This window comes from Myzus persicae, unplaced genomic scaffold (genome assembly GCF_001856785.1).
Source record: "Myzus persicae strain clone G006 unplaced genomic scaffold, MPER_G0061.0, whole genome shotgun sequence".
Classification (NCBI taxonomy): Eukaryota; Metazoa; Arthropoda; class Insecta; order Hemiptera; family Aphididae; genus Myzus; species Myzus persicae.
The window spans coordinates 130,321-137,990 of record NW_019103919.1 but is presented as its reverse complement, the minus strand read 5'-3'; positions in this window follow the sequence as shown (position 1 = coordinate 137,990).

Genomic DNA, 7,670 nt, shown 5'->3' with positions numbered 1-7,670 from the left:
GAAAATAACGCGATTTCCGTGAAATATTTTATTGCTATTCGATCGGAAATAGCGATAAAGTCATGTCGAACTCGTGCGTATAGGTAAATACTAATTATTATATAAGTACCTACCTACCTACCTAAATATTAGAATGGTACAAAAAAAAAATGTATATTGGTATGCACGGTATACTTCAAGTTTAGCAATAAACAATACACATATTATATGTATATTATGTATGTATGTAATTAATGTGTAACAATAATAATATCTAATAATCTACTAATCAATAATAGCGAATTGTCTTAGATGCATGGGTTTGATAATTTGATTACATTTTATTAATTCTGTATAAATTATAATAATCGGTAATATCTTAATACTTGTTCCGTGTTCACTTCTGTAAGTACGGAGTTTAATTTAAATTTTAAACTCGACAATATAAATATTTTAAAGACATAAAATGTGCGTCATGTTCATTGCCTTTATTGTATTACGAATTCGTGCGTACAGTGTAATTATTGTTACTAAAAGTTGGTTTTTTTTTAAGAAACATACAATTATTTACCGAAAAATGTATACAAAATAAATATAAAATGTAATCTCGTGTATGATCGATGATAGCAATATTTCTTATTTTATTAACTACATTTTATATCTAACAATATTAATGTTGACGCTGAAAATATGTATATTGCGATATGCTAATGAGCACAGAGCGCGGCGACGAGGAGCATCTTATCTGTCTGTCCACTTCTCTCCCGCACTCCACTCCGTCCTTTATGTTTTTAAATTGTGTAATTATTATAGTATTACTATACTATCTATGTATATTTATTCTCTTTGTTCCTAATATTATTATATTAATTAATTATTGGTCGGTTTTGCCGTAATTTATTTATCATAAGTTATCTTTTTATTATTATCATTGTTATTATTCTTCGGCCAACGCCCTTTTATTGTTTTTGTTTTATTATTATTGGCGTCGAACTGTCTGCCGTTTTTGTTGTTGTTGTCGTATTTGTTTTATGTCGACGTTGTTGCTCGCTAATAAAGCGACAGCAAATTTATACGTAAGTTTTTTATTCTCCTGCTATTGCAGCGCCTTCATACCGTAGTTCAATTATATTTCGTTTTGATGTTTTTATTGTAAGTCGCATTAAGCGCATATGTGTAATAAATTGCAACACACACAATACTTGTTTTTCGTACCTTCATTGGGAAGGCCCAGAACCACCCGATTCATTTTCTATTGGCCAGTGTCTACCGAACGTTGGGTGTCGCACTATCATTGCTGCGGGTCACTTCTGAATCACCGAGCTAGTCTTCCGTAGTTCCGTTGCGTAAGTCCACCAGCAACTGAACTTTGTGTGAGAGGCCGCCCAGGTCGTCGAGATTCTTCACCAGCGAACGAGTCGTCCGTTGCGTAAGTCCGCCAGCAACTGAGCGTTGTGTGAGAGGCCGCCCAGGTCGTCGAGAGCACTCCACGTCTGCGGCTGATCACCTTCATAACCGGACTTCCGTAGCCTAAGTTAATTTTAAGTTATTGTCCCAGTTGTATGTGAGCTCTGTGGTCATTGCACCAGATCGATCCGGCCACAGAGAGCCCCTCCCCATAATTAAATTGCACCATCCTTACTCCCGTGTTCGGTACTCCCTATCCTCATCGTCGTCGTAGTTCTGCGCGTCAGGTTGCCTACCCAAGCTGATCACGGGGTAGTAAGTTAAGTGGCCTACCTACATTAAATCAAGGAGCAAAAATCTGTTCTGTCTTATTGGTCTCGACAATCGGGTAACCCAGACATTTGGTCACGTACAATTAATATATTATTATTTTAATATTACCCTAAAGGTACATAATACTCTGTCATCGTAATAATTGTAACCGTATTTACGTCTTAACAGTAATTGTAATTGTCTGTGTGGTCCGTGTTCAGAATCGTCTTGTTATTAAAAAAATAAAATACAATTGTTTATGCAATACGACTTCACTATTCATAAACAACTACCTAAGACCTGACCCACGGTGTAGCAATAGTAGTAATTTTGTTTTAAAATTTCATACCAGAAGTATTAAGATTAAAAATGTGTGCATTTTTGTTTACAGTTATTCATGAATTACATTTCTGGTTGTTTTTGACAAATTTTTACTTTACATGCAAATAAAAAAAATGAAATCACAAGTATTTTCCTTATTTTTAAATTTCAGTAACAACTATTTAAATAGAATCTTGTATTCATTTTTCAAAATTTATCAATTTCATAAAAAATATTTATAGCTTACAGAAATGCAAAAAAACATTCAAACATTTAAAATGTCAATAAATAGCAGAAATGATCCAAAATATTTTAAAGGTTATATTATGTTTGTATCAGTACATTTGTCATGTTGATGATCAATGCTAATTATGAGTTATTAATTGAAAAATTGGCTTGACTTTTTTTGATAAGTATTTAAAGGTCATACTTTTAAGTTCATCATAATCTAGACAATATGAAGATTATTTTGCTATTGTATAATTCTAAAATGTTAAATTGTTTTAAGTTTAACTTATAAAGATTGTAAATTGAAATCAAGGTTTCTCATAAGTAATATTGTAATCCATGAAATACATGAACACAGTTTTTTGTTATAGACATTTTAAGTTCCAATTTAGAGGTACATGAGATAATTTTATTTTCAACAGGAGATAAAACAAAAAACGTCATATACTCAGAAGATTTATAAAATTCTTTATCAAACATAAATTATTCACATACACGAGTAGGTATGTTTGTATATTTGTCATTAATCCCGCTAGAAGTATTTACATAAGTTTATTTTTAGATAGATTTTTTTTTTATTTCAAATAACTTTTTTATTTTTTTTCAAAATCATTTAATAACTTATTAATTAAACAAACATTTTTACATTTTTAATAATTAATCAAAAAAAAACATTATTTCAAATTATTTTGAAAAATTAAAATAAAATCACTGCGTCCATTTCCTGTGCTATTGGTGTTATACACTATACACACATATATAGAAATGGCAGTACTGATTTAACAATATTATTATGACAGTGTAGTTGTCAAATTATAAAATATAGTATTTGAAATAACCCCGAGAGGGTATAGGTACTCAACCCGTATTGTGGTTATTTGCATATCATGGTTTCAACTTATTAATATAGTTAATTTGGATTAAATCTCGTTAGTATAAAACCTTTATAGTTGAATACATTGCAAATAACATTGCCTTAGCAATTACATTTAGTTCGTTTTAACTATTTAATAAAATGTTCATTTTGACAGCGATTTGAGTTGAACTTAGCAATACACTGTTGTAATTTCAACTTGAGTTGTGTTGTTTTAATCAGGAGCTGATGTTAACAATGATTGTTGAGAAGTGTTAATACATATTTTTAGCTAAATAAAACCACAAAATCGGTACCTACCAATATGTGAATAAACTCGTTTGCTTTTCCATGATTAAAAATATTATAATAGCCTTAATGAGTAGGGTAGCCAGGGTAGGTACTCATACTCGTGTAGAGCATATACTTATATGTTTTTTTAGTTAATTAATACAATTACAATTTTGATTAAACAAGTGTTGTAAAGTGTTGTTAAAATAAAATTAATAAGTTGGAAGAATCCATCGAGGTAGGTAAGAAATTATTCAATTATGATTTATATGTCGTAGTATGTGTGTGACGTACAGTACCAACACTTTAAAATGTTTGTGACCTAGATTCCTTACATTTTAAAGTGTTAATCTATAATATTATGTTTAAAATAAATTGTGAATAGGTATGTAGGTGTACAAATACAACTTATAATCTTATAAAATATTTAGAACTACCTATCTAATATATTGAATTTTGTCATTTGTAAATATTGTATTTAAATCTTTACCTATCATGTAACTTTAATATTTTCTATCACTAAGTACTGCTACTGAAATTTTTAATATGAATAATATACCAGATTGTGCAAATTCGATTTTCCAAGGCATATCATATCCTGCAAGTTCAGAAACACCGAGTTTAAATTTTGAAAACTCATTAGAGAAATCGTCCTATGCTAACAACACTAAACCTGGGTCATACAAACCAATGTCATGGACAATTGAAGTAAAGTTATCACTCAAGACATTGTTGTAACTATTTATGATAAAATGAACAGTATAATTGTCTTCATAGACTACCTATGTTAAATCTTTTGCACACAACAAACGATGGCAGGTGTATTCTTGAAGATAGTGTGAAAAATAATGGACATTTCTCTGATGATGCACAAAAACTATCTACTCTTGATAAACCATATTTTACAAGACCATCAAAAGTAGGTTACTATGTTTAGGTTTTTATAAATGGTAACCCTAAATAGTATCATCACTATATTATTAACCCAGTAATTAGTTATAGGTAGATTCCTGCATACAAATATTTCTGATTGCAAACTCTTTGATGTTGTTTTAAATTATTAAAATTATTTTTTCATATTTGAATTTTGTTTTCTAGAGGTACTGATTTGTTTTTCAGAAAAATTGCAGACCTTGTAGTAGAACTTCCGAACGAACAAAAGTTAAGAAACAAACACATACATTAAAGTGTGTATTATAACATGTTAGTTACCAACCTCGTACCTATATTGATTATTAGTACTAATATATCATAGTATCTTCTTATCTATAGGAACTATCTAGGTATCTATCATTTACACAATATTTAAAATTAGAGAATTTAATGGAAATTAATGTAATATTTAATAACAATACTGTTAAATACATTTTATACTAATATTACTGCAATTTATTATTTTCAGTGTGTTTATATTATCCCAGCCAAAACTGAAGGCAGTCATCAAGCCCGTGCAAAAGGCAAATTAATTGAGAGATGGAAGAATGTTGCACGAAGACCTAGATGTATTGTTGCTATTTCGTTTGATAGAATAAAACCAGTTAAAGCTGTAAATTCCTAATCCCAGTCTATACATTTGCCGGGTAAATTTTAAATTACTTTCAATACCTAAATATTTAGAAAATAATAATTTTATATTTTTTTTAGATGAAGTTCTGAAGGTAAAAAAATGGCTTCTTTTTAATTTCCTTAATTTTAATATATTTAAATTAACTTCTTTAACTGGTGTATTTAAAGCAAGGCCAATAATTCAGGGCCTTATAATAGTTGAAAACTATCTAATAATAAATTATATCATTATCATTAGATTCTGGAAGATTTTAAAATTGGTTACCAAAAAACTAATACTCTTCATGAAGATTTTAAAAATTCCTGGGAAAAGTTTTCCAACATTTAATTGACATGAGAAAACCATCTACTGCAGAAGATAAACATGCCCGAGAACTTCTCCAACAAATGGATTTTTTAGATTTGAATGGAGGTAATTTGAATATTCAACATTAAATTTGTTGAATATATTATATTGATTATATTGTTTTGTGAAATTTATTTTTATAAATTTATTTGGATAAATTGATGTGGATTATTTCAAATACTTAGGTGTTAATATAAACAGCAGTAACAACATGTGTAGGGAAATAAAAGAAAGAATATCGAATGGAAATAGATGTTACTTTAGCATAAACAAACTTTTGAGATCAAAACTGCTATCTAGGAAGTCAAAAACCACACTGTACACAAGCTATCTTAGGCCAATAGTAACCTACGGGTGAGGAGACTTGGTCTACGACAAAAGATAACAATAGAAAACTTGCTATATGGGAAATTAAAATATTAAGAAATATATATGGACCGGTGTACAACGACAACCTGGGAATTTATGAAAAGAAGCACAATGAAGAGCTGTATGGCCTGTATGAAAAACCAAATATACTCACATATATAACGTGTAAACGTCTTGAGTGGCTGGGACATGTATGGAGAGCTGATGGAGATGCATTGAAAAATGTTCTGATAAGAAAAATAAATAAAAACCGCCCAATTGGAAGACCAAGAACAAGATGGAAAGACACCGTAGAAAAGGATATGAAACTAATAGATGAGCAAGCAACGTTAGACTGGACTTTGGACAGAGAAAAATGGAAAGGCTTACTAGTGGTAGCACAGGTCCTTAATGGACCGTTAAGCTATTGAAAAAGAAGAAGAAATTTATTTAACCAACATGAGCATGATAAGAGGACGTTCAAAAGGGGAAAATGTCAAGGAGGTTTATATTTACCAAGAATAGAGGGACCTCCTCAACTTTTAACTAAAACCTAACTAAAAACTTTAAGGAAACCTTTAATAGACTTAATGCACAAACTTCCAATCGTCTACTGCTTGCTCAGTAAAAATTGATTAAATTAGTATTTAAGTACTAGTATTAAATATGTACAAATGTTAATTTATCGTTTAATATTATTTTCTTTCTCAAACAATTTTTTTAAAATTCTTTGACATCTTGTTAATTAATTATTATTTTATAAAATGAGCTTGAATCAAATAACTTATAATTTAAACCCATAACAATATTGTTGTTAGATTCACTCAAGAAAAGGAAGTCGTAGATGGTGTAGAGCAACAGATTATAGTTCAAGTACAAGGACATTTATTTTGTAATAAAAGAAAATCTAAAAAATGTTTTCAAATTGCCTGGAATATTTGATTTGGCCCATCAATATACAATTACATCTTTGAACAACTCGAATAATTCGTCATTTTTAAATAGCACTACATGGAAAAATATTATAAAAAACTTCTAAGATAAAATAGTTTCCCCCATATTATTATACTATTATGGTGCTGAAATGGGTAAAACTCTTCGTTCTCATTCCGGTGTTCATATAACTGGATGTGTTGTCTACATGGTGCCTGCTCTTCCCCCAAAATATTTATTATCATTAGAAAACATATTTCCTGCATAACATTAGATTGGTTTTGTTTTAAAATGTTTGTTAATTTCTTAAAATAAAACATTTTTTTTTTTTTATTTTTTTTTTTTTTTGAAGAAAATATACAATCTATATCTTAGACATAATAAGTATATGTGCGATAAGGGAAACAAGAATAGGGTGATATACATAAATTTGAGGAAAGAAGCCACCCACTGATGACACTTTCGTCTAGGTTTAATCATATGCGATTTAGTTATATGTTAGTATTTATATTATATAATAAATATAATATATTTAGTTATATCTTATTATTATTAGTTAAATAAAAAATCTCTGCACCATTTCCGTTTAAGTCGCCTTGGAGGGCTACCTGGGATAGTGAGGGAAGATAAGTTTTTAATGAGTGGATTTGAATGAGAGGATAGACGATTATGAAATTTTTTATAAAAACGTTTAGCTTCTTCGTGAATAGTATTTAAGTTGCAATCTAAATGTAGGGTATGGTTTGATATATATGGAGGTGCGTTAAATACTTTCCTTAAGGCCATATTTTGGAAAGCTTGAATCTTATTCAGGTTTGACTTTTTAGCATTTCCCCATAGCAAAATAAAACATAGAACACAAATTGTATTGGTGTAGATTTAACAACTAATATGATGTAAATCCAACTACATATGTAATCATACATATGTTGTCTCAACACCAAATCAACCTTAGTCTGAATCTAATGTTCAAATGTGTATGAGATTTACTCAAATCGGTGTTGAATCTACAACAGTTTTCTATGCTTGTAATTTCTTTTTGGTGCCTTAATTTATGAGTTAACTAATTTTATTGTCATTTTAAGT